The sequence below is a fragment of the Adelges cooleyi genome, unplaced genomic scaffold, assembly GCF_023614345.1.
Source record: "Adelges cooleyi isolate 19-005CV unplaced genomic scaffold, UGA_ACOO_1.1 ACOO_flye_CR_arks_rails_tigmint_CR_PRNA_30, whole genome shotgun sequence".
Classification (NCBI taxonomy): Eukaryota; Metazoa; Arthropoda; class Insecta; order Hemiptera; family Adelgidae; genus Adelges; species Adelges cooleyi.
The window spans coordinates 12,405,413-12,432,992 of record NW_026095971.1 but is presented as its reverse complement, the minus strand read 5'-3'; the positions used below and the strand labels follow the sequence as shown (position 1 = coordinate 12,432,992).

Here is a 27,580-nt window from a genome sequence, read left to right as displayed (position 1 = left end):
AATCATTTCGCGTCAAGAGTACCGCGTTGCCGAGAGTTGGAAGGCACTTGAGATGCTGGAGTGCTTCACCGGTGGTCGATTAACCGTATGCGCAAAATAAAAAAAATTAATGCCCGCCAGTAAATCCCATAAAGCAGTGGCCAAAAGGTAAGGTTTATCAGTTATATAGGTTCAATAATATTCTGCATAATCCTCACACGGTGATACTGTGAGATATGGAAAAAAAATTACCCATACATTTGAATCTCAGACATGACGTTACATTAGTATATAGGCTGTAAAACAATCTAAGATAAATGTAATATATTATAATAATTTATAGTCTTCGTAATAATATTATATTGTCATGGATTGTAATTTATGGTGAAACATTTTTCGGGCGTTAAAAATACCACAAAATAAACACGGCAAGTAGATCGTCAACAACCACGAGCAGTTGTACAACAGTTATAATGATCACAAAACAAATTATTTATTGGTTTGTAATGTTATTAATGCAGGTTTTCGTTTAAAGCAGAATTGGCGTAAGTGAATAAGCCTGTTAAGGTTATTAAAACAAAAGTAGCACGCACTAAGTTTTAACGAAACTACAACAAATTAAATTAGAGATCAAAAATGTAACAGAGAAAATAAAAGCTGCCGCGGCTTGTGACAAGGATCTTATAGATTGTATTGTGTTATTTATAAAGGTATATACTATTAACCCATATATTTTTCTAATAAAATAAATATATGGGTAATAATGGTAATAGTAATAATAAAAATATATTTATTTTTAATTTTTATTTTTTAATAAGCCAATATCTATAATGGACCGACATTCCGTGTGATATTATTATATACTTACTACTAAGGAGTTAAACTAGTTTATATTTACTAACATTTTTTTTTTCATTTTTTTGTATGTAACGTGTATCTATTTTTTTATTTTCTGGAAAAACATTTGTCAGATTTCTTTAATAAAGGAATAAAATATAATCCATTCGATTTGAAAATTAATCGAGTTATGTAGGTTTTTTATTCGTTTGGTTGCTAAATATTGTTAACCGGAATCAACATGAAGTTCAACTATAAATAAATAGTAGGTATATAGCTAGTAAGTGATAATGAAAAAGAAACATTTGGATACAACTTTTGGGGCACTAAATTGGGTCAATTTCTTATAATAATCCAATACAAATGTTTGATTTAAGTTAGTTGGTTAGAGAGATGAGGTTTTCTTAAATTTTGCAATTTTTTCGCAAACAAAAAGATTAATTTTATGAGCTAATGGTTTTCCATACATATTAACAGCTGCGCTTTTGCCCACCTCTAAATTATAATTGACGAAACCATTAAAAGCTTATGAGAGATTTTTGGTTATCTTTAGGTTAGCAAGCACTTAGCGCTCTCTAGTGGTCGATCGTCGAAAGTCATATTGCGTGCAGTTAATACGTTTATCATGAAATCATTAGCACACGTATAGAGTTTCTGTCTGAACAACGTTTTCACAGATATTCTACATACACGTCTTCACAACTATGAAATATTTATTAACATTAAACACGTCTTTGGTTTTTGTATACTTTCAAAATACTATGGTAAATACACTAATACACTGATAACGAAAATAACGCGAAGAAATCCAATAAGTAATATTTTTTACTCAAATAAAATGTATAGAACAGTTATTTAAAAGATGTATGTAGCAAACAATTTCACTGTTAAATAATTAAAATTATATAACAATATTTCATTTTTTATATTGACAACGCTGTTCGTTAGTGTAAGTTTTATTTTAATTTGGTTTTGTACACACAATTATTTAAAATACAATCGAAATCGCCATACTTTGCGTTATTTATTTATACATTTAACTTTTAATAATAAATAAAATTAATATTTCGTTCACACGCCAACTCATTTCTACGCCCACGAACCTCCCCAGTCGTTTACCCATTTTTCCCCTGCAGATTTTCCACCGTCGTCTGTATAAGAGAGACGGACAGTCAATGGCCGACGCGTGTAACACATTATAATAATATCATCCGTATGAAATACAGTAATTTATAAACGACCTCCGGCCGTGTACACATTATCTGCGGAAATTATTGTATAATTTATTACGCCGTCAAAAGCGGCGGCGGAAGCCGATGGCGGTCTACAACATCACGTACTATATAATATGAGCTTTGCTTTGCCTCAATGCAAATTTTGCACAGTCATCGTTTCGATGAGCATTATATTATGCCAAACGCGGCAAAAGTTAAAAGCGCTAACGACGAGAGCCCCAAAAGTATGTTGTAGCCCATCGGCCATCGATGTTTAACTATATAACTTGTAACCTTATATCGTCGCGCGAGTGATATTATACTAACTATTTTTCACTTGAGGTTGTCCGAACAACTGTATTAGAAACAGCTTTTGTCTTTGGTGGTAACCGGGGTTACTATTGATAGCAGTGACCAGTCGTTAATGGTACTTGAAAATGGTAGTTATCGAACATTTACAATTAAACGCTTTCGCCTTTCAAACGATTTTTGTCACGGTAACTTTAAATTCCGGTTGAGATATACATTTTTATGAATAATTAATAATAATAATGTCTTAGTGTTTCATTTTATTTATTCGAAATATTCAAGCCTGTATTAACACCGTAAATGCCCTTCGTTAAAAAAAGAAAAAATCCCCTCATGAATACTTGTTTTACAGTAATAAAATTATAAAAAATATTTTGCCCAAAAATGGAAAAAACTAAAATAAAAATTCCAAATTAAAGTCAATACAAAATAAATTTTTAGTAGGTACCACGAATCACTGTTTAGTTTTGGATGGTTTAATTAGATTTCGTGTTATTTATTTTTGGCGCTTGACAAACAATATATTGACGGTAAAAATATTGTTTTGTAATTTAGGTATTTGGTAGTAGGTTACCGGTAAATTTTAATTTAAGAGTATTACCGTTATTCATTCATTGTACTTGTTACTTTTTGAGAAAACGGTTATCAGCTTCAAGGCATGTTTGAAGGCCAATATTATGATTCACACAAAAAGTTTTAGGTATGGCACTAACTTCAACATATTCAATTCGGCAGATATTAGTTATAAGAATAGAAAAAATAGAGTCTTTAAAATATATCGTACAACATTGTGTAAACAAACGCGTGCCTTCGTTTATTATTTTTACTCTTTATCAACGCATATATATATATATATATATATATATATATATATATATATATATATACATATATTATGTTATTTGTACATAATCCTTGACGTTCGCACCCTTTTTGGCACTGGTATAACACGGAAGTTGAGGGTAGTATTGTATTATATGTTCGTTCATCAGGAATCTGTCATCCAGAAACTCTCACAAAACTTTAAAAAGATTCTCGGTGGCCGTCACTTCCACTGACGTCTCGAGTCTGCCGTGCCGCGATAGCGATTGCAGCAGAAAATAATATTAATCATTTATTTCTAAAACAATACAAGAAAATCGCCCGTTGCCGTTATAATTACAATTTTGAACCGGAGCGCAGAATAGGGAGACATAGAGAGTGATTGGAAGGACAAAAATAAAATAAAAGAAACTTCGGTAAGAGAACAACGGAAAAACACAATCACCTAATAACCGATATTCGGCTTGTCGATAACAGTGTTATCCCGTCGAAAATGTCATTATTTTTTTCTTTATTGTTTCCTCTTGGGTTATGTTAAACAGCGTGAGCGAGCTCAGAGTTTAAGTGCCCAGGACGAGGAAGACCTACTGTACCGTCGAGACGATTAAAATGTTTGCCCCGAGTGCGAGCTCACGTTGAACAACTCGAACAATAATCGTCATAGAATTATTCAAGTCACGGACTTGAAAAAATATTGGCGGAAGTGTGAAAATCTCGAAAACAGTCTTTCGCGCGCAGTTTACGTGCCAAATCGACTTAATAATCACCCAACGCTGCTTTTGTACTACCTTTAGGCGTCATAAAATCCCAATGAGTACAAGTGCGTGCCGTCAAACGTTACCCCTCTCGTGCGCCGAGATTCTCAAAAATATTATTATCAAGGCGTGTTGCCGTCTCGGACCGTGCAAAAAGATAATTACATCAGAACGAAATAAATGTTTGGAAATCAAAACGAAGCACCTGGCAAAATAAAAGCGTCATTAACTCCCTCCGGCATTTCACACGATCTTTTATAAATTATTGTACAGGAACGCGCCCCAAAAACGAAATGTCTTGTGGGGATACCTTTGGAATAATTGCTATAGTATATACTACTATCTTAATAAATTGTACTATTTACGGAAATACTAATAGTTATGCACATTTCACACCTATTTTCTTGAAAAATACTGCTTCTATAACATCTTTTTTCGTTTTATTTATGTAATTAAATTAGAAAGTTTAATAATGTATAATAATAATGGATGTACAACACATGTTAAACAATTCATACTAAACTAAAATCCATTGAACGATTTATTAAAACAAACTAAATGTTTAAACTGACCGGACAATCCGTTGGAGATATATTTTGAATTATCTAGCTGCATGATCAGTTTGAATAAACTTAATCTATAGGCAGTTCAGTAAACTACAGTCTACTGGTTTACAGTGTCATTTTATTTTCACGTCTCTTCTACAACCCCGATACTAAGACAGGACAATACGACTCCTATTGCGTGCCACTGCAGTCAAATTGTGTATTCATATCTGTCTGGATAGTAATAAAAAAAAGCGTAAGACAATTAAACATAACAATAAAATAAACAAATAAAAACACAATCTTGCGTTTGAACTTGAACGTGTAGACGAAAAGTGTACAATAATGTTATTATATGAAAACGACATAATATAATATTATGGGAAAAGCGCTAGAAAATATTCTTAAAACGTGTTCCGTAAGAGTTAAACTTTTTGATGTGTCACGTCATTTATTGAAATTCATACTATTACTTAATCGAGCCGTAACACAATTATTATATTTTAATATGTGATTCAACAAAACGAATCGCCCGATCTCGGTATCAATATTTGTTTGTATAACTACGCAAAATTATATTCAAATTAGTGTCATTTGTATTTTTGCATCTAAACGTGAAGCTTCGTAAAATTTTAACGGCGTGGCATTTTTAATGAATATCATACAGTTTGTCCTATTAATGTGAAAAGGTGCACATGGCCAGAAGGTACGAGTACCAAAAGGTCATAAGGTCTCCAAACAACAATGACGGGAAGTAATGGTAGCAACGGCGGTGACAGCGCTTTGTAAAATGTGTTTTAACAACCGTAATCATTTTTCGACAGTTAACTTTTGATAATATATCGCGCTATGCTAGGCCGGATACTAGACAGGTAGGTAAGTGTTCTTTTTTTGTCTGGAAATTCACTTTGAAGGCCACATGAAAGTTGTTTTTTATTTATTTAACAAATATTATTACGTCGCCGTTGTCGGAGATACACATCATCGACATTGGGAGCTTCAGGACAGTATTTTTTGGACTTAAGCCAAAGATGGACTGTCTCTGTGATTAGTGACACATTGGCCTATTTATGGATTTTATAAGAAAAAAAACATTCAGAAGCTCCTGAATACGAAAACCATATTCGAATCGAATGTACTATTGAAAAAACTGAACCATAATGTGCAACTTTTAAAAAGATAGCAGGCATTTGCGGGACATTAAAGTTTTTGACTTGACGAAGCATGAAATGAGCTCAGGAAATAAAATAATCTTATAGTACCTGAGCGAGAGCACAAACGCGAAGGCTTTGTGTTGGAGTTATTATAATGCGGTCGAATAGAGAAATGGGGGAGGGGGGAAAATAGCAAACGTTGATAGTCGGAGCGAGTATCAGACCATTGCCAGAGGAGAGATTTGGACGGTTGATGTATTGCGGGGATGGAAACTTTTATAATTTTAAGCGCCCTGTCCTTGACAAAATATCAAATTACCAGAAATTTATGCTATATACATATGCACACGCGTATCCATATACGACGACAGAACACAGAACGACGTAGGGTTATCTTCTCCACTCGTTCAATCCTGTATGTATTAATTATCCACATGAAGAGTGCGCGGGGTTCGACTGTCGCACTTGACGAACGATGCGACACGACGTTGTTACTGCTCTACCTTATCCTATCTTCTGGTTATCATGCATAATATATTTCACGCTGTAAGCTCTACTCCAATTTTAGTCCGTCCATTTAAAGCACCGTGTTTTCATCATGAAAGCGATCGAATATCGGGCTAGTTTCTAGCTTATCTCTACTGGCACCTTTGTCAGACCGAAAAACATTAATGCTCACGCACTCATAGGTTCATTATTAAAGCGATATTAAACTAGTCAACCAAATCTCAATTAAAATATGACACTATAGAGAGCGCATATGATATTCCACATTCCCCACAGTCTTAGCGGTACTAAAATCAAACAAATATTGGGAGTTCTTAAGACGGTTTTAGACGGGAAGGCTGTTTATAGTGTTTCTAGTATCCGAGTTCAGACCTTCTACGGTTTGGACTTAACTCAGGCATCAGGAAACCTACATAGACCGTTCCAGAAATTCAGTGAAAATATTTGTATACTACTAGGCGTGTATATTATCCCATTAATATTACAAAATATGATAAATATTCGTTTTTACTTTGCTTTTTAATTGTCCAGCAAAAGTGCTCTAATATCAACGGAGCTGTTATCCACCAACACATTAGCCGAATAAGTTTGTTTCATTTAAATTAACACCGATAGTAGGAGAATAAATAGCAAAACAAAATAATAAAAATACTCAGCGCATATAAACTGAGAACACTAATTAAACACAATTGAACCTACCGAGTTCATTTATCAATTTAATTGGACGTTTTTTAATTTATTCGCTGGCGATGTTTAAGTAGCATGTTCAAACATTTGGGAATAAAATAGTTCTCATAGATCTATTCAAGTATATTAAACAGTAATACAATATTATATAACTGAAAAAATACCTAGTGTTTCGTTTTTATATAATGGATTAGCTCTTTTATTCATTATATAAAAATTAAGCAGTACTCGGGTAGTGATTAAAAGCATCGTCTACTTCAATTATACTCGTAACTATAACAATGTGGCTACCTGAAGATTGTGCACATCGTGGTTTATATGAAGATTTTAAAGCAAAAAAATATGATTTCGTTATAAGCGGGGTTGAGGATTTATTTTATTGCAGAAAAAGGATTATTTAAATTTAATGTTTTTGTTTATTGTAAGACGATGGACTTTAAAAAAAACCCGCAGAATCATAAGCCCTTAGAATATTAAAAGCAAATATAAGTTATAAATCAATTTTGTTTATAATAAAATAATTATATACAGCATAAAAAAAATCAAAACTAATGAACCGAAGTTTACCTTGTATATATTATTACAAAAAACAAAATAAACTTAACATTTTATCTTCACAAGTATTTTATAGTTATAAAATCTACGAACAAGTGATATAATTTTTAATTGAGTTTAACTCATTCGTAAACATTATTACAAATAATATACCCGCTATCAATCAACGATTGATATTAACGATTGCACAGCGATAGCTAATTTAAAATAAATCCTATATACCTTACATTTTTTATCTGGGAACGTGGGAATGCAATTTTTTTTCATTTTATGTAGTTAGGTTTAATATTAAATAATAAAGACGGGGTTTTTAATACATTTTTTTTTTAATATATATATTTCTTGTTACGGCAAACCATGTAAAGCGATTCATGTTGAAACAACTCGTGTGCATTCAGACTGTTATATTAAATAATAAACTAACTTCACTGCAGAAATGTTTAAGTTCTGCAGTGAAGTAACAGTTCACGGCGAATAAAAAAAATTAAGAGCAGTATCGCTATATTTATGTAGCTTTGAAAACCGACATATGAATAAAGACTTTCTTGACTCAAAGCGTTTTTAAGGACTTTTGAGTTGTGGTACACTGGTGAATTAGCGTAATACGACAGTAGAAAGGGGAAAACAAGATGGTGTATTGTATAGAAAGTAAATTCTAAGTTGGAACGTGAAAAAATGAACCAGAGGCAAAGTGCAGCGACTCACATAAACTCACCGACCCCTTGTAACCAAGTGTACTTAATAGCTCAACTTTAAACAGTTAACTGCCTCAAGTTACCTTGAAGGCGGCTGCAACCGATGAACGAGCACCACCCGGAACGCAGGGGTGTAGTTTATTACTTGACCGACGGCGTTAACCGCCGTAGGGAAATGGTCTTGAGATGCAAATTTGTGTTTTCCTGGAATCATTTCTTGGGCCAAGCACAACGTTTAGAATTCTTGATGTCTCCAAGTAACGCTCACGTGAAAACCAATCTTCTGTTGTATAGAATTCCGAAAAGTGGTACATTTAGTATTTACTAGAACAATCAAGTCCAATTTTTGTTTTTTATTGTACATTAAAATAATACCGACAAAAAAACCATTTTGGTCATTTTAAAATCAATGCTCAGTTTTATGTCATAATAAAGCTATATTATACCCAATCGGAAATCTATATCGGGTGCAATACTACAAAACAATATAATGCCCCAATATTTGTGGTCTTTACTTGTTTTCTAGTACTAAAGCGTTACTAAGAATAGCCGTGGCCAGTGCTATGAGCACTGTACGAGCAGCCAGTATTAATGCAATTCTGCACCTGTTGTGAGTGTTAGCTTAGTACAAAACTGCCCAATTGAGGTTAATGTATTTTACGGTTTATTAATGCATTTATGTCTCGATCATATCTTCAATAAATAATTTTGTTCGTTTTGTTTTTTAATTGTCTATGTATACTCGATAAGAATAGTCGGAAGTTATAGAACGTATTTTCCTAATGACGTTACTACAAATGTGAAAATAAAGTTTACTTCTTAAACTGAATATGGGGCTTCAAGTATATTAATGAAATCAACTAACAAGTACAACCGTTTACACGTGTTAATACATGTTTTTACTAGAAATTGCTTTTAGCTTCGATGCGTTTTTATTTATTTATTCACAAACCAATTAAAACAGATTTTAAACGTTAAACACTACGTTTGCTAGATGATACGTCGCTTTGATACCAGAATGCAGTAATGTAGATTATAAAATTAAATATCAAGAGAAAATTACCTAAGATTATTTTTTACGAAGTATTTTTAAGGTCGACTAGTTGTACGTGTTCAGAGGGAATACAGAGGTAGAAACACGGCGAAAGCCTTTGAAACTTAGTCGTTTCCGTAAAAGGCGTCGGATTTCATAGATTCCGAGAGCAAGAACCAAAACGTACTGAATGGAATAAAATATAAAATCGCTAACTCTTGATACTCATAATATACTAAAGAAATATACTGAAAGCGGTAAGTATACCTAAGCTATATTAAAAAGGCAGACCGAAGATAGCATACACATTTCAAATATTAAACTATAAGAATGGAAAATAATGACAAAAACAGAGAAATTGTAGTTAGAAGTGTAATTAGAAAGTGTATTTTGTAAGATTAACAAAAAATAAACTTATTTTTATTAGCTCTTATCTGATTGATCCAACAATCAATAGCTAAAAGGTAAAAATTGGTTATAGCTCAAAAGCTGTTAAGTAATGTAATTATATGCACACAAACGAGTTATTAAAAGTTATATAAAATGTTTAATTTAATTATTAATTATAACGCAGTTATGGAATGATCTTGACTATAGCGTGATATTTATTTTCTTATCTCATCATAATGTTTGCGCCTATCAGGCAAAATAATATATGTGAAAAACCAAGTAGGTCTACGTTAGAGTTGTGATTTAAACTGGAATAGGCGAATAATTCCCACGTTATTTTGTTCTTCGTCTAAACTTGTATTATTTTAAGGTTTGTCCTTTTAATAATAATTATTATTATCTAATATTAATATCCATCTTTTGGTGCCGTTTGGGACCACGGACTCACGGTAAACATGACCAAACTATTTTTCTTACTAGTCAGAGGCGTGGTTTTGGTGAAACGTCGAAAATCCTACTGGCGACGCGGAAAATTTGTGTTTTGTTTTTGCGCACGACCGCGACACGTGCACTATAGATATAAGTCGAGTCTAAGGGACGGTCGCGCCGTTTATTATTATTTTCACAGTCGTCGCCGCCTCCGCCAAATGGCACAACACACACACAGCCACACAGCAGCAGTAGCAGTAGCAGTAGAGGCTAAATATTTATTTATGGGGCGCCTATACTCCACCGTACGGTACCGCTAGTCTCTCCTGGCGACGGTATAACTTAGTGTGTTATGTAAGTGCACACGACGTGTCTTAAATCAGAGCCGGTGCTCTGCCGCTGGACCGACTGCCATGCAAAACCCGGATACTTGCAGCGAGGGGGCATACAACCAGAGCACCGGAGAAAACAACCGTGCGTACGCGTTTATATTAACTGTTGACTCGCAAGTTGGAATACTGAGTCGGTTCCAAATGTCAAGGACACGAAATCGGCAACGACCCTATAAATTCTAAATTAAGACCTGGCCGCCGCGTCTTAGCCGGTACAAAAGGATAATAATATACAACGAGCATGACCGGTACAAACCGAATCGTAAAAACAACAATTTTCACTCGAATTTGGGCTCGATGTCCAACCGTATAAAAAAGTCAAAACAGAGTTTATTACAAAAAAACTAAGTAACAAAAACCCGAGAAACCCAAAGGTTTTAGGTAACGTCGTGGGTTTTCTTTGACGAATTTCTGACTATCGATGTATACTTTTGTCAATGCCACATATTTTTCTCAAATTCATTTTGACTAAACCTAGTTCTTATAATAGATTATACATGAAAAAACGAATGAGCGTCGCATGATAGTTATATTATAATAAAAATATCACACTCTTCCCTCCGGTAAAGTATGAATACCGTTTTCACTTCTCCTAACTAGTACAAACAATATGATTTTTTCGTTTTGACAATCTAGTCGGACAATGGTTTAAAAATTATAAGACATCGGTAAAGATGAAAATGTATAGATATATATTAAAATAAAATGTTTTACAATATAAAAGCAACAATTTGTCATCATAACACTTGAAAATATTATATCGAAAGATTGTTGCGAATTTCCAAATAAATCCGGCCATGTACATCGTATCTGTGAAACGGAGTGCGTTGTTTATGTTTCAAATATGAAGATTTTAAGTTAAAGTACATATACTTCTTTGCATATAATATGTAATTATTAATAATAAGAATTATTGGTATCTGTATATTAAACATTGGTATAAGTATTTTATTTCCATTATAAATAATGCACACCTATTTTTTTAAAGTACGCACAATACTTTATTGTGGTAAGTTCATAATAATGTGTAACTTTACAGCTATAGGGAATTAAACTCAAAATGTAAACGTTACAATAAAGTTTCGACAAGAATAAAACCACGAGAACAAGTGCCGCCATTGCGGTTTTCCAAAACACGCATAATCAAAATTAATTGATAATTAATTTATAATCATCGACCGCGTAAAAACTTATAGCGGTAAAGTTTAATTGATTTTGGTAGTTAGTTTAGCCGGGTAACTAATCGAATGTTCTTTTGTGACCGATCATTTACAATTCATTTTTTAATTTATATGAAAAGAGGTTGGATTTTCAGCATTGAAATATTTTGAGCTGAAAAGATAGTTTGAGAACTCTAATTTATTTGTAAGGTTCCGCTCTATTGATGATCCAACAGTTTTTCAATTTGCCTTACTTAGTTTTTTTTGAAAGTGAGCTATGATTTATTTTATGGATAGTTCCAATTTACAGATTTTATTGGTTTGTCATTTCTCCGTTTAGTCGTGGTTTGGTCATGGGGGTGTGTAATCTAACTAAAATCGATTCGATATGAATGATTTTTTTATAAAAATATAATTATTATTATTCATATTTTTCAAACGGTCAACAACAAACAATGCTCGCATAATCAGCAGCTGCATCAGAACGACCTACATCGTCAATTAAAAACTAAATTATGTATAAATACATTATTATTATGTACCGGGGCGCTATATGTGTTTTTATAGTGTAATATTATGGGATGCGCACTAAAATTCTAACTTCACGTTATAAACTCTTTAATAAAAAATATCGCACCACTAATGGCCTATCTCGAGTTGGTCGGCTTAATTATTGTTGGCCGTATACGACAAACCGACTGGCGCGCTATTATAAGCAAATAAATTACACGATTTATTTCAAATGAAATATTCATCCAGTTGCCTCGCAATCATTTCGTGTTAGATTCCTATCTCTCATGTGGCTAACACGTGTTTTCGCTGTTTAAACTCGTGCTTTGCGTTGAAAACATTTTGTCATTTTAATAGCTCGTGTCAGATATTACAACAACATAAGTTATAACTACAGTGATAGGTAGTTAGTAGTCAGTAGTCACTAGTTCAAAATATTTTTAAAAATCTGATATGTATACAGTATCATGAAAAGTAGTGTGTAGGATTGTAAATGAAACAATATGGTCAAATTGATGAGATTTTAAAGCCAGATCGAACATCTGGTGATATTGGATACAGGTAATAATAATTAAGCATGACAGAAACCTAATGATGAAAACTAAAAATGCTATTAGTTGGCGACCGACCTAGACTCAAACAAGCAGCAGACTGGTCATAAGCGCCATATGATATAATTATATTATAACATAGATATAATAGATAGAATTGTGTTCGAGAATAGTAATTTACAGTTGTACAAAATCTATAATCATGAATCATAGTTTGATATTAGTAGATTCATTTTTGTATCCATGTACAATTATCTGTTTCTATAAATACGCTTAAACGCCACACATAAATTCCTACTTCATAGCTAATGTAAAGTGTCAACGGGCATAGGGTTTCATCGAGGTACGTGACTAGTAAATTCATACACTTATTTTCATATGTTCATAAGCTCACTGAATTATAAAATTAGACTGAAATCCGTTTGACATAAAATGTCAAAATGCTTTTAACGTGTTGGTGATTTAAAAGTTTCAACGCTTGCTTTTCATTTTATTCGATATTAGGTAATTCTGAGGATAGGTGCATTTTGAAACATTGACAACTCAGTAGGCACTAACACGTGGAAATGACTTGAATTAATTGAATTCAACGAGTTAATAGTATTGAATAAATCCGTTTATCACTGAAAAATAATTATTTTTTAAGTTTACTAAACTTTGAAAGAAAGAGTACGTAAGAACCGCAAGTAAACAGCTCATAAATTGTATTGTACATTTTTTAAGACTAAAATAATCTATAGATATCACGAGGAGACAGAATGGGTTAAGGCCCATAAACATCGGGATTGACGACCTTTTTGACGACGTGTTATTTATTTAATGCGTCGGGTTGCTCTGAAAAACCGCCACCGTTTTTTTACATGATGTTATTCGAAAAACCGAGTTTTGTAATACAACCCCCCCAGCAATAGCCCCTTTATATATATTTTTCAATAAAAAAAAATTACCTCTCGCCCATACAACGGCTGGTAAGGTGGTGGTCACGAGAAAAAGGGTGGTTTAGGGGAATGACGTGGATGGCGGTAAAGGAGAGCGATCGGACACATTCCCTCCCCTTGTCGCGACAGCGGCAAAAATCGTGATTAATGACGGTGTCGTTTTGTGTCATCTTTGGTAATTGATGATGGTGGCGTCCACTTGACACAAGAAACAAAACTACAGTACTAATTTTAAAAACGCGCATACGACCACCGGATGCGGTGCCGCAGGCGGGAAAATTACTTTTTTTGTTAGTTTACCGAATAAAGCACAAGAATATCAACTTTCCGACCAAAATCTTTGTCGGCTGAAAAATAAAATAAAAAATACTTGCAGTAATACCTTGACATTCGGTTCGATGACATACCCAACACAGAAATTTGAATAACCTATATTCTTACCTTTTTAAGTTGATTCGCCTAGTACATTGTAAAACGGACGCTAATAGACAACAACGATTTCACCTAATCAAAAAACGAATACAACATACCTAAGATCATATAATAATCTTACTACTCAGTATAGTAGTTATAAAATTCATCATAGTAGGTACAGGGTGAATGGTGATTCATAAAGAACAAAACACTTATTTTTTTATTAAAATTATTGTTATTTTACTATACTATGAGATTACTAAATACTTACCTTTTTATTATTTTCCAGAGTTCTGTCAACTTTTGAAACTTAAATGGTAACGTGTAAATTGAATAACTTTTTAAATAAAGTATAAGTTGCTAAAAATTTAGAATGGTCGATAACCAGTTTTTGGAAAATCACTTTTAAAGTTACTCAAGTTAAAATTTAGAAAGGGAGGTGGATTGCGGTAGTGTAATACGCGCAGTTAAAAAAATACTACACTCCACTCTTTCTCATGTTCTAAATTCGCGCCCTGTCAGCGAATTATGTCTAAATTAACAAGTTGATTTAACATAAAATTTACCATTTAAGCTTTAAAAGTTGATTGAGCTTTGAAAAAAATAAAAAATTTAATATTTTCAAATATTGTAAACTAACATAATGGTCTCCAAAAATAAAAACTACAAAATTGCAATTAATATAAAAGAAAATTAGTGCCCTGTATCTGTTCTAACCCTGTATAATATTATAATACTTTTTACAAAACGTTTTAATACACGGTTTTAGCTCTCAAACAAATTAGAAGCGTTCTTTAATTTTTAAAAAAATAGTCCTCCACGTGGTTAGGTTCTTGGCTCGTTGCACCAGTATCGTTCAACTCCTATAGTCATTGCGACTTCTACAACATCATTATTCGAAACGGGAAAACATCATATTTTGTCTTTTGCTCATTAGATAGCGGTTATGACGTCCCGGCGTCGGTCGCATGTGTCGAGCACACCGAGCGTTCCCTCTCCCTATCCGCTTCATACCTTTAAGGCCCTCTAAAATTAGTAGTGAGTTTAAATTTAGTCAAGTGCCATTTTGCTAGCTTTGAATATGCGGCCTATGCAGGACTCAGGACGACGGTTGTCTTATTTTTATTCCATCTCGATTGAGTTGGTTGGTCTAAAAACACTTCACAAGCACTTAGAATGTCGAATTGTTCGGATTCACGGCGTAAAGCGAACGTCGCCGTCGTCTCGGACGGCGTGACAACTGCTTGGCAATGACTTTATTATTGTTATTGTATGAAACAAACGACGGGAAAACTAAAATAAAAAATGCGTTTAGAGGTATAGCCGGGTAAGATGAATAAAAAAATGTTAAATTTAAAACGATTACAATTCGTCAACCAGTAGACGGTGAAATTAAATAAAAGTGGCGCGCTGTGGTTAAAGCGGATTATCAGGTCCCCTTAATTAGCCGTGTGCACGCCGAAAGAAGAGTATGAGTGTAATACGTGTAAAAAAAAGAAACAGGAGGAAGGGAGAAAGTTAAGGGTTAAAACGACAGATTAATGCGACGTCAGTATGTGTGTAAGCAGCCGTAGTATTATTATATTAAGCTTAAGCCTCTGTATCCAAGCTTAAGGTCAGGGGTGGCGAGCACACGCTGGACGAGAGGAGGTACTTAGCTTTTCGGAATTACGGTTGTCTCGAGCCGCCTCGTTTGTCGTGCAGAACTCGGTTAGGCTAAATATTTTTTTTTTAATCTCTCTGGCTATCTCTTTTTTATGATATTTTCGAGAGATTTATTTTTTCAAATGCAAAAATTTACAAACGAATTTTCGCATGCACAACTTTGACTATAAAATGCGATTGACCCGTTCATGTTTTCTGCTGAAGGATGAAAGACCAAAACAAGAATAGGTAATCTAAGTGATAATATATAGATCGGGTGTCCTCTTATCCAATCGATACCCTACCAGTGAGGTACAGGGGAGGTGAAATGTTGTAGCTCACGTTCGTAATAGAAGAGATCGAAAAGATAAGAAATATAATATTTCCGAAATAAATGGCCTACATGAATAATTTATGACCAAAGAGCAATCGGAGTGGCAGCACATATAGCGCGAACAATAGTTTTCCAAAAATTTCTCTCACAATTCTGTTTTTGACATTTACTACCGGCATTTTTAACCGTGAACTGCACTCTATAACAAAACTTACACACACACACGTAGAGCGACTTATAATTTGTCGGTTTCCTTTTTCACATTGTATGAAAGACGAGCTCTGTTTCATCTCAAATACACTTTGCAGTGCAATCGTTCGTTTTATTTTGGTCGTCTTTTCTTTGTATTACAATTGTAAATAAATATATATATATATATATATATATAAGGCAGGCGCTTGTACTCAAATATGTAATATTTTGCCACACGAATACCCCGACCATTTATTCTTTTTCATACGCCCGATTTTTCTTTAGGGCGTTAAAATGTGTCTTTGTTTGCTGCGTGTCTTCAACGAAAATATCGGCCATTACCCGAAGACCCTTTGAACAAATTGGTTCAATTTAGTTCAGGCGTCGTTGCTGTCGTAGTCGACGGTCATAATAATCGTATAAAAAGAAGAAAAAAAACACAAAAGATGATGATGACGATGGCGATGATCATCATCATAATCATGATAATAATATTAATGATGAAAACTTTGTTTGTTTTCCCTCCCTCAAACCGTATCTCATACCTGCACAAAGTGATGAACCCTCGAGTTTATATAATATCTTTAGGATAGTCCTTTCTATCGAAGACCTTTGATGAAATATAATACTTTATAAAACAATTGTAAAATCTATAAAAAATAAACCATTTAACTTCTTAGACATTAAAAAATCAAGCTTTGCTTTTTTGTCAGACTTAGTTGACATTGATATAAATTCTCAAGACAAAAAAAACGGAATAACCGACTAACATTTATTTCAACAATTTATATACAGTGCTTTATGGTATGAGTAAATATTTTTTTAATCGATTTACATTTAATCAACACTTTTTCTATTTTTTTAAAACTAGCTTCAAATAATGTTGATTAATAAATTATTAAACTTACTTTATAGCAGAAAAACTAATAACAATTGAAATATAATTTTTAACTATACAACCATATTCAAGATTTAGAACAAAATTATACGTTTAAGTTCATAAAAAATAATACTAAAAAAATATATATATAATATATTAATTTAATATAAAGACTGCAGTGACCATTGATTATATTATTTTGATAATAATTGAGCCGATCGTGTTACTGGATTATTAATTATGCAAGTTGCCTAACATGCAATAATATTAAATATAATCACATAAAGCAGCGCTTCTCAACCTGTGGTACTCGGAAAGCTCATAGGTGGGACGCGAAGAAAATCTCCCTTTATAAAAAAAAACTGGAATGAATCATTATTAACCTTTCAGCAGGCGTCCAAATATGTGTTAACACCAACCGTCTCATTAAAGTAAACCATAATAATTATAATAATAATTTTGTGCATTAATTATTAAATACATGTATTGTCATCATTTGTAGTAACAAATTAACTAATAAAATAAAATTCTATACATAAAACAAACGTATACATTTTTAATAAGCAAAAAAAAAAGGTTATTAAGTCAGGTGGTACGTAAAATTTTCGAGCTGTGTAGGTGGTACGCAAATATAAAAAGGTTGAGAACCGCTGACATAAAGAATAAAACTCAACTTTAAATTAAAGAATGAAATATGTCTATCATTATCTTATGAACATAAAGCATCTGGTTTTATTACTCTTCGAGTTATTATGAAAAAAATAGCTAACTAAAATCGTCGTAACGAATCATTTATTTTTTTGCTTTAATAAAATATAAAAAATATAACTGCATCGCCACATTAATTATAATTGCCCGATGACACCAGCTTTGGAGTTTATAATATATCTTGTACATTTATTATTATATTTTTTATAAAATGTTGTATTTAAGATTAATCGGTTCTTGAAAAAAAATATAATTCTTACTCTGGTGAATAAATAAATGTATTCCTAAATGGTTCAACAACGTTTTCAGTTATTTGTCTGTACTGTTTGCTAACGAGTATACTCATTCATTTTTCGAGCAAATGTAAAAAAAATAAGATGTAATCGTTTTTTTTGTATTTTTAGAATAAGTGATTTTCTATTTTAAGTATCAAATACTTTGAACAGAATAAATCGAAAATCTTTTGAGTATTTTCTCGGTAATTTTTTAACACAAGGTAACTACTTCAGTTATCAAAGACTTAGTAAAGGAAATAACTATATATTAATGGACTCTCGATTGTATTTTATATAAAATGATTTCTTTGGTTTAATCTGTGTTCACCTCGTCTAACCAGTTAGTCTAGTTATAAGAACTTTTTTTGCACCCACATTAAAATTGTTCTTATATTATGTAGATTGAGAATTTTATTACAAAATATAATAAACATTTCCATGATTATTGAATCGTCTGTACTTATAAGAAGCAAGGATCATTTTAATATTAATGAGTATTGAGAAATCTACACCAGCGAAATAAATATATCCCTTATCAAATGACAAATTCAAACTATATTATATTTTTATTCACTATTAAATGTATTATAATGTGCTATTAGTTCTTCAAATACTTATAAATTTAATAATAATATTTATTGAAATTAAAATAAACAGTCCTGTTTAATTCCACGTTAAATTAAGGAAATCAGATTGTCAACTAAATTTTAACTGCGCTAGTAGACTAAATTGTAAAATATAAAAGACGTAGGCACCTATATGTTTTTTTATAAACGTACATTACAATAATAACGATGCTGATAAAAGGGTGACGACGAGAGAAAATAAATATTATCCCTCATTTGTTTTATTTAAATTATTTCTTCCGGCTAAGCGTCGCCTGAGCAAATATATTCTTCTTAAAACTTTTCGGCGCATAACTCCTTTGACGATTTTGCAAACAATTCCCGGAGCAACCAGACAATAATTATAAACGCGTATACTCCCAAGTGCTATTTACGGTTTATAATTTTAACGGTTTTAACTATCAACTTTTAAAAACACCAGGGGTTTTCAAATACACGCGAGCTTTTCATTATTATAATTCTAGAGTTTATACGTGTCGGTGTTTAATTTATTCATTTTGAGAGGCACCTTACTGCTGTAACTAGGGCACGTTTGTCTATAATTTTGGCAGCCAGACGAACGTATAAAATGTGACATTTAGGATAGGCCGAGACGAGCTATCCAAAATGAAACCGACTCGAAAATGCGAGGGGAGCCGAATTTTCATTAGTTTATCATTGACACCTGTCGGCTTGCAAATTAAAAGGTCTGCGGCGACGGTCGTGTGGTCGCGGCCAAAAGTTTTTGACGGATCATTTTTCAGTGATGGCCGGCCGACAGCGTTTTGCCGCAAAAGCCGTCCCCGAGGTTGTCACTGGATACTTTCAAACGTTCTCGAGTTTCCCTCAGTTTTCTTTTTTCGGTTGCCCGCAGACGATCCAAATACATTTTCTTCCCCTACAGCCTAATATATAATATAATATATATATGTGTATGTGTATGTGTGTGTGTGTGTATTAAATGAACAGATTTTCATGTGTGTGCGAGTATGTGTTTGTTTGGACGCCATCCAGAACGCTCATTGTTTAAACGGAAATGCCGGTAATGGATAGGAAAACACGCGCGCTTACCCACGATCCCTGTGTATTTTATGTGTGCACAATATACATACACGCGTGTTAGAATGGGAGAGACTGAACATTAGCGCAAGTAAGGGAGACCCGCATCCCGGAGCCCTCATCTTGCACACATGCGCCAACGGCCGAGTTTTGTGCCGGAGGAGGGTTACGGCGTGGCAAAAGATAGAAAGAGATGGAACCGACGAGAATTAGGTAAAGTCGTTTTGCGCTCGGGGAAAAAAATCCGCACTATCGGATTTGAAGGGATAGAAAAGTGTTTTTCCTCGACATATCGCCCAATCAGTTATTTCGTAAATCCGGCAAAGGCCACCGCCGGCAATTTGTTATTTCCAAGAAGGGAAAAAAACAATTATTTGCACCTCGGTTACGACAGAATAATTATAGTCGGCCTTTGTCTCTGAGAAACAAAAAAAGAAAGTAATTTGAAAAATGCCTTACTCGTAAACGAAAAAAAGGATCCACTTAAGAGTTTAAATTCAGAGTAAAACTGATAATTAATTTACAAACAACATGATCCACTACATTAAGATGTATACGCTACAAACTTCGGCAGAGATGAAAATCTCTAGAACTCTTCTGTATACAGTAAACCTTGAAATATTTATTCCACAGAGTCTGAAATGAAAAACATAAACGTCATAACTTACAACGCTATTATATAATATTATAAAAGTTGTGCTTATAACATAACATAATCATATAGTTACAATGCTATATTAAAAAATACAACATTTGGGTAATATTTTGAAACTATCTTAAAAACTTTATTAGACGTAATTTTTTTTATGTGTATAAAAACGGTGTCGGGTTCACCTGTAATTATTTTTAGAATATTTTTTTATGGTTAGGAGAGTATAAGTTTTCAAGAGACCATTTTGATGCACGAGGGGGCTAACTATAAAAAACAACGGTTGCTCGCTTACGCCAATTAAACGCACTGGTAGTATAGAGCGACATAATTCATAACACAACGTAATCAAGCACCAACAACTAACTGCGCAGCAATTTAAGGCTATTAACGTTATTAGAGTAAACAATATTAAAGAATAAGATGAAGTGTTTTTGGTGGTATCTTTTTTACAAATAAGCTGGTTTAAACATTTTTCTCAATGCATTTAGGTATCGCAATAATTAAACAGAAATATTAATAATTTATAGACATACAATGATCAATATAATTTGCATATAAACCGAACTCTGATGAAAAAACAATTTAAATTTAAAACCTTATAAATAGTAACTGTTGATATATATTGTCATTTCTGTATTGATTGAACCCACGTAGAAAATATTTGGTGAAATAATTTTTTTTTTTGTTTTTTATTTAGAAATTATACAATCTGTAATATATTTAATTACAATAAGCATTAAAGATGATTTTAAGGTAAACAGATATATAATAATATATTGAGACAGTAGGCTTGATTGAAGGGGCCAGCCAGTGATGGTACTTCATTGTGAAATAATATAAATACAATAATAGTTGAACTAAGTGTAAACACAACATCTTATAATTTATATCTTATTTTTGGCAAATTGTCATTGAATTGTAATAAAAGTTTGTCAAAGCTTGTAAAAAAAATACACACTAAACTAAATAAATCAATATTTACATTTCAAAATTTAAATTATTTATAGTTATAAATTGATCATTTTTAAAGATATTTATTATTCTTTCATGTTTAATATATTCTCCTGTGAAATTAAACTTTTTTCTCCCCTCTCTTTCTCTTATTTTTATTCGCAAATTCCATTTATTTATGGGCCTTTGAGTTTTAACTTTTAAAACTTATTTCAACTCGACAATTAATTATTGTTATATATGCTTTTATATGTGTTAACAAAATGTTCTAAGCGGTTACAAACTAACAAGGGTAGTACATTTTCTTAGAATAATCCAATTAAATTTGTCGGGTCACGATAAATCTTTTGGGTGAATACTTTGAATAGAAGCAAAACAATATAAAAATAGCGAGGAAAAGTTAAATAATACCCAGATTTTCCGAAAAGATGTTTAAAAGGCGCGTGACTTGAGATTCGTGCACTTTGTGTACCTACTTATTTTTACTGTGTAAATATTGTAATTTTTTTATTTTTATTTTTTTTGAAACTTTTCTCGTTTGCTTTTAAATGTATTTGTTTATAACGTTATGTAATTTGGACTCTTTTCTTATACATCGTATAACACAATCGATTTGTACAGCTATGTAATAATATTTACTCGCTTCATTTTCTTATTCGTTTGAAGTATTGTGCTCAGGCACCATTCGAACATTGATTTTTTGAAATAATTTAACTAACCGCCATCTGTGCCAAATATAATAATAAAACGTAATCCTGCCGCGACAATATCAGATTTTTGGCTCTCAATGCAAACACCTATCTGGCATCACAACTTGACAGAAATAATACAGTATCAACACCCAAAACAGGACACGGAAGGTTTGTCAATAGTCTTATGTATTTTGTCCGATATTCCATAAATAAAGCCGGATGAACGTGACACCGGCAAAGCTGCGAGATGATCGATTTAATTATAATATGTACACATATATGTAAAAAAAAAAAACATTCACTATATTTTATAAATTAAAATCGGTCGTTCCCCTATTTTAACATACATACTCGAACCCCTTGTATATTAATAACGATCTCCTAATGTGGGCTATGATGATAATTTGTTTTGATTGAAACAAAGTGAGTGTTTGACGAGAGAACAACGGGGACACGGATATAAAGTCATAACGCTGCTGGTCTAATGCGATGAACCGTGCAAGTGCAGCAATGCTGTGGTACAAAAATCGTTAACTCTGTACACAGTGTTAATACTGTTTAAAATGGAAAACTCTATAAAAAGTAAACAAATTACAAGCTTTATAACAGAAAATGCTACATATGATAGTAATGATGTATGATAGTCTATACTGTAAGATTCAAGTATGGCCGCCTCGTATAGGGTTTTAATTAACAAAGCAATGTTTATACAAATACATGATGGACAAACATACGAGACAATTGTCGACTCCTCGTAAGTTTTGATTGGTGAGAGAGATGGAACATACTTACTACCGAATTCAATATAGTTTTGCATATTATTATTCAATTGTTCGGCAGCACACAGACTATAAAATAATTAATATACCTAAAATCGTACTATTAATACACAGTCAGCGTATATGTACAACAATATCTCCTGCACTTTATCTCCACAAATATAAACATATGCGTATGAATACTGCGATATTTTGTATGTGCGTGATTAGGGTCTGTTGAGTATATTTCAATTAAAATTCAAACCTAATTGGTTCACCTTCGGCAGAAAATAAAATCACCAGACGCCGCCGTCGTAATCTTAAATAACCCGTAATTCGATTACAAACAGTTTTAATATGTTAGTAATAACATGCGCTAAAGTTGGCAAGTCAGTAACAAATTTACTATAAAAAAATATAATATGGTAATATGACACACTCGTATCAAATATAATAAATTAAAAAATAACCGATAAAACGATATAATAGTATAAAATGCGAAACGTTTTACCGAATTAACATACAGGTTATATTATTATACAATTACATGTGTATTAGACATGTAAGGTCCCCGAACGTGTTATTACATTTATTATTATAGTTAATTAAATTAGAAAAATGAAATGCTTTGAAACACGGATATAAAACCAACATTTTTAGAACCAATTTCGGAAGAATTTTTTTTAATTTATTCAGTCAGTTGAAAAGGCCTTCAAAATTGATTCAAACCGTCTGAACAGTCTAAAACATGGAACAGAACTAATTTGCATATATATTCTAAAGTCTACAATTTTTATAAAACAATATGATTATAATTATTAGTTATTTTACACGATTACTGTCATTTATCGCTTTCACACAAACGTATTTAAACATAAACACATGTGAATAGTTGTTTTTTATAGTCAACGAGGGGCTAAACAAGTTGAGGATTTATTTTTTATTCTGCTATAAATTATAAAAAAACATGATGTTTTACTATGTATTTTTTTTTTTTTTTGCTAAAAGAAACTTCTATATGGTATATGTGTGTGCATACAATGTAGCGGGATAATTATCATCCGATTTGTGTTATTGATTATTATTTAAATGTACGTCTCTTTCGACCTCTTTGTTGTCGTAAACATTGTATGGTCCCTGGTTTGTTTTTTTATAAGCCGTCGGTTTTGGACCATGCAACTGTTTTGAGCGGCGGCAAATAACAATTAATTTTTGTACGCTTAAATGGTATAATAAAAAATATAACAAAAATAATAATAATAATAATAATAACTATGACGTTACAAGCCACTCCCTTCCATTCTGTCTGCAAAAATATGCATTAATAATAATTGCATATCGCCACCAGGATGGCATGGCTTACACGAAAACGGGTCTGTATTTTTGGTAAATGCTAAAAAAAAAAATTATGAAACTTTTATACAAGATAAAATATTATAACACAATCACTGATCATACAAAATAACGGCATTGTAATATTACGGCATAAAACCAAGGAGCTGACATTGTGCACACAAAGTTTGTGGATTTTCTTATTTCCCCGGTGAGTTTATTTTTCGTTTATAAAACGCTGAAATCCAAAAGAAAAAAACGATTTTTCCGTAAGATCTAACCAAAATTTTGAATAAAAATTCTTACATTATCGAAGAAATCACTTTAATAGTGTTCAGTAAGTAGTGTTTCTTTATTTCGATGAAGCTAAAAAAATGTTTTCTATTTAAATTGTTGGTAAAGTTGTACTTGAAAAGCGAAGGATTAATTTTGTTAGAATACCAGACGCTAGTTAGCGTTATACCATTATATAAAAATATAAAAATATTAACTACATATAAAAAATCTCCATTACTGTACTAGTAGATATACAGGATAGTTAAGTTTTAAATGGAGTTTCTGCGAAAAATTGCATAAATCTAACCTCTTATTAAAGCTTGTGGTTTTTAAGATTCGTTCAACTGTAATCATTACACCGCATAACATAATTTTTTTTTTGTTTTTTTTATACAGCCTATAACAAAATATTTATTATTATTTACCATAAATATTATGTAATAAGTGAAGAGTGAATGGTGAATTAGACATGTTTATATGACATATAGATACTTTGATAACAACTATTTAGTCATAGAGGAGTATAGTAATAATAATATACATTACATTAATGTTCAATGCACTTGTAATAATGTAAAATTTTAATAATAAAGTTAAAATATTAAAATAATTTAATTTACAGTTAATTTGTAATACTATAATTATCTGTGGCTCCTGCAGTTTATTAAGGCAACCTTTGGAAAAAATCTTATTTAAGCGAAATTACAGATAATTTGTTGCCATCAAGGTTTTCTCTTATATTAGGTGAACACCGTATTTGATAAAATAAGTTACATATGTATGTACATAATATAATATAACATATAACTTCCATAAAACGCGTGGCTCATCTCGCAACACTTAATGGTTTCAAGCAAAACCACTTTAATATTAAGTACAATTATTATTTATTAAAAACATAAAAAGAAATTAAAATCTGACAGCAATCAATTTGTATTTATTTAAATTAAGACTTTTAGTAAACTAAATCAAATTAAAACACATTTCATTAAAATATTGCACCTAAAGCGTTGTTCGTTAAATTAACTCGTCGGTTCGGGATAAATCTAATTGTAAGTATAAAATACAAATGGCGACTTTTATGATATACAGTGCTCGTTATTAGTGATAATTTTCGAGGTGATTACAATGATTTTGTTTAACGCGACGGCGACGATGAAGAAATTAAAATACACAGTTTTCATAATTCGTAAAACGATTTTGACTGTGGCCGTGGTCCAATTTATCAAAAAATAAAATCTAACGCCGTTGGTTAATATTATCTGCTTTGGTTTACAGTTCGACCTGGTGACGGGGCCGCGTTATTTATTAAAAAGCATCTGCCATCAAAATGATTATTATTAATTAGTGGCGGTGCATGAGAAAGAGAAGTCTGAAATAACGCCATCTTTTGGATTATTACTCGGGTTAATTCGGTGGATAAAAGAAACTCCTTTGCCTGCCCGATTTACGGTGCGACGCAGACGTCCGGGGACATTGTTCTAGACTCTTTTAAAGAGTACCACAGCTCCCCGTAAGTATATGACCTACCATCTGGTTATTTTGCTTTATTATAACTTTTTTTTTTTAAGACGTCTCTATTTATTACTAAAACAGAACACTGCTAGAGAAAAACGGCTTCATATTGTTGTTTTATATATTGTTAAAACATATACATATATATGTATATAGACCAACAGTCTTGGCTTGTCGTCTACACCGTACCGGGTATAACAATAATATAATATCCTACTTTATAATAAAACCACACATATATGTTCTCTTAAAAATGCACATATTTGGCCACCGTGTTGATTAAAACATATCCCTATTCCCTACAGGGACGGCTACCGAATAATGTATGTAATTATTTTGTCAGAAATCTCGTCCCTCGATATATTATTGTCATATTGTATTATCATAAGGACACCAACCGTAGGTAAATGTACCATGAATCGCATACGATTTTAATACAGCTTCGTATGTACTAAGGACTATTTTATATCGTGTATAGTATCTGAATTTATTCTACATCGAAATTCGCCCTGGGCCAACAACAGTAATCGATTTCATAATTAATATTATAATTTATACCTAATATTTTGAACGTTTTCAGCGGATTATAAGAAAATATAATACAGTCGCAGCTGTAACACGGTCGTAGAAGATATTAATTTGGCGACTGTGTTTTTTGTCATGAGCCGGGCTCAGGAAACGTGCGTGTAAGGGAGAAAAACGTTTTGTAGGAGATAATGAAATTGCTCGTTTGGGCTCGTCCCCTTTTAACGATTTCTACAATTTTTTTTCGTAACAGTTTATCTCCGCGCGGATAACGTTAAAAACCCCGCACGTCCCTTACATTTTACGAAATCCGGTCAGCTCATTTTCTCTCCCTATACAAAGTATTTATGGCCAATATATTACAATAGTAATTATTTTTTTCTTTTCATGTTTATTTTTTTTTCCAGATGCATCACAAAAATAATTAATAAGTCTCGTCGGTTCGTGTAGTCTAATAATACAACGGATACGGTGAATAATAGCGTAACGTTTTTTGGTAACGTGCCGACCGGCCTGGCTGTAAGTACGCCATAGGCCTGTGAAATGAACTAAAATGCCTAATTGTACAATTTTTCTACGAGCGGCGTTAACGAGTCGTGTTCCGTAGCTCCAACGAACGCCACTATCTCATTTCACGCCGTAAATTCACTAACGATATTCAATTTTTAAAAACTTAAAAATAACCACCTACTTATGTGTATTGGCTGTAAATAGCCGTTTCGAGTATATTATGTATTTTTCCTCGATAAATCAACCGCGTGCCGCCGCGTCGCAAGCTAACAATTCAATTATCATCGTCACGGCCATGTAATATGGTAGAGCGCGTTCACCTACCTATTCTCTCATCAGGGTCAGAACAGCCAACAGCTTAACGTAACGAAACAGTTGTTTTTAATTTTAAAAAAAATCAAAGTATCTTGTATAGGCAAAGAATATAAATAACCACGATGTTCAAAAATAAGTATAAAAAAAAAAGTAAGCAAGAATTGCTCCATTAGTATACATATCTCGAAGATGCAAATAAGTAATAACATAATTTTTGTATTATATATTATTATTGATACTTGTATAATAGCTTCGATTTAAACTAAACAAATATTTTAATTAACTACATCAATGATTTGGGGATTTTACTATCAATTTTACTACTAAACAAAGTTTTTAAAGTTTTTAAGTTTAACAAGTTTGTTTAAGAGGACGCCGTATAATCTACTGCTTTCTTATGAGGAGTACGTATAGGCAATATTTCGCAAAGAATATGCAATGGTACAATTTTCGGCATTATTTGCGAAATCTTATGAAGAAA

General features: G+C 32.3%; 1 protein-coding gene across 12 annotated transcripts in view; it reads right to left on the bottom strand.

Moving 5' to 3' along the window:
- LOC126839113 (RNA-binding protein Musashi homolog Rbp6-like) overlaps positions 1 to 27,580 on the bottom strand; it is a 269,406-nt gene that overhangs the window by 168,118 nt on the left and 73,708 nt on the right. For 2 of the 12 annotated variants that reach the window (XM_050574164.1, XM_050574168.1), the window contains exon 1: positions 4,489 to 4,509. The exons of the other annotated variants lie outside the window; for them this stretch is intronic. The gene's annotated coding sequence lies outside the window, so the exon portion shown is untranslated. Of the gene's footprint in view, positions 1 to 4,488; positions 4,510 to 27,580 lie in introns of those variants that run through there. 12 annotated transcript variants of the gene reach the window in all.